This window comes from Acinonyx jubatus, chromosome A3 (genome assembly GCF_027475565.1).
Source record: "Acinonyx jubatus isolate Ajub_Pintada_27869175 chromosome A3, VMU_Ajub_asm_v1.0, whole genome shotgun sequence".
Classification (NCBI taxonomy): domain Eukaryota; kingdom Metazoa; phylum Chordata; class Mammalia; order Carnivora; family Felidae; genus Acinonyx; species Acinonyx jubatus.
In genome coordinates, this window is record NC_069388.1 from 27809016 (window position 1) to 27811235 (window position 2220).

A 2220-nucleotide genomic window follows, 5' to 3' on the forward strand; every position below is an offset into this window, starting at 1 on the left:
CATTAAAACTAAGAGAAGGGCACCTGGCTGGCTCAGTTGGTAGCACATGTGACTCTTGACCTTGGGGCTGTGAGTTCAAGTCCCATGATGGATGTAAAGATTACTTAAAAATAAAAATCTTTAAGGGGTGCCTGGGTGGCTCAGTTGGTTAAGCATCCAATTTCGGCTCAGGTCATGATCTTGTGGTCTGTGAGTTGGAGCCCCGCATTGGGCTCTGTGCTGACAGCTTGGAGCCTGGAGCCTGCTTTGATTCTGTGTCTCCCTCTCTTTCTGCCCCTCCCCCATGCACATTCTGTCTCTCCCTCTGTCTCTCTCTCAAAAATAAGTAAACATTTAAAAAATTTTTTTAAATTAAAAATCTTTAAAAAAAAGTTAAAAATAAAATTAAACTAAGAAAGGAAGGGCCCATTTGAATTTCGTATTGTTGCTGTAACAGATTACCACAAAGTTGGTGACTTAAAACGACACACATTTGGGGGTGCCTGGGTGGCTCAGTCGGTTAAGCATTTGACTTCAGCTCAGGTCATGATCTTGCATTCATGGGTTCAAGCCCTACGTCAGGCTCTGTGCTGACAGCTCAGAGCCTGGAGCCTGCTTCAGATTCTGTGTCTCCCTCTCTCTGTCCCCTTCTCCGCTCATGCTCTGTCTCTCTCTGTCTCTCAAAGATGAATAAATGTTAAAAAAAAGAAAATACGACACACATTTATCATCTTAATAGTTCTGGAGGTCATAAGTCCCAAATGGGTCTCATCGGGCTAACACCAATGTGCTATTAGCCAGGCTGGTTCCTTCCAGAGACCCCAGGGGAGAAAGGTCTCCTTGTGTTTTCCAGCTTCTAGAGACCACCACAGTCCTTGGCTTCTAGTCCCTTCTTCCATCCTCAAAGCCAGCAGGCAAGGCATCTTCAGATGTCTTTCCCCTGACTCCTCAAGACTCTGTGATTCTATTGACCCACCTACGTAATCCATGATAACTTCCCACCTCGGGTCCGGAGCATAAGCACGTCTGCAAAGTCCCTTTCAGCTTGTAACCTTAGTGACAAGCCCCGCCTAACTAAGTTCCAGGAGAAGGGATGGCTTCCCTGTCATTTCCAAGTGAGCGTACCACACTGAGTGCTGAGTACAAGAGCACACAGTGCAGGATCTCATTTAAACTGAATTCCCAACGGGCACTACCGTAATAGGAAAATAAAATGACAGTTGCCTCTTGAGGTAGGGTGGAGACTGAGAAAGGGCAAAAAGGAATTTCCTGAGATGACGGCCCTATTCTGCATCTTGATGGTGTTTCAAGGGACAAAAGTATAAACAAACGCTAAATTCTAATATGTATTTAGGAGGAACTGTAGTGATGTCTGGCATTTATACTGAAAGGTGATACGAAAGGATAGACTGGGAGAGGGACGGGGGGGATGTGTGAGGAGTAGGTATAGTAAAGTGTTCATGGTAGAATCTTGGCGGGGGGGGGTATACAAAGGTTCACCATAAAAATCTCTCACTGTCATTCGATGATTTTTATAAGGGAATTTTGGAAAAAACGAGCTGTGACCCCAAAATATTGCTCCAGTGACTTCAAACAAAGAGACAGATTTGGAAAATCGTCCGGCAACTCCTTGAACAAGCTCTCTCCAGAAAAATCTCTCAACCAGGGCACCTGCGGAAGGTGTTTATAAAGGTGTGGGAGTATTACCGATGGTCTCCGTCACAAGGGAGGAGGGGGGTATTGCTCATACACACAGGGTAGGGGCCGGGGAAGCTAGCAGCCAGCCTCCCACCATGACAAAGAACCTCCACCCCAATGTCACCAAGGAACACCAATTCAAAGCCCCGGTCTTCCCTTCGTCACCCTCCATCACTTTGCTGCAGCACATCCTCAACTGGGTGGTGGCTCATCTCCTGACAGCTGGTCGCCGCCTCCCACTTCTTGGTAACTCCAGAGAACCCGGCTGAGCGCTCTACTCAGAACACATATTGGGTAAGACATTTGAGGGTGTGCAGCAGGGGGAGGAGGGCGCTCCCTGATAGTTCTCTCCACCAGTGGAGTTACAAACGTACCACTGCCCCCCGACCCCCAGAGGGGCCAACAGGGAAGGACATCCCTGCGGCAGTCCTTCTGCCAAAACACAACCTCCAACACGACATCCCCGCTGTCACAGCCCCTACCCCACCCGCTGGACCAAACGGCCCGAGGAGGCACCTGAAAGTAACCGCCATCACACAGCGC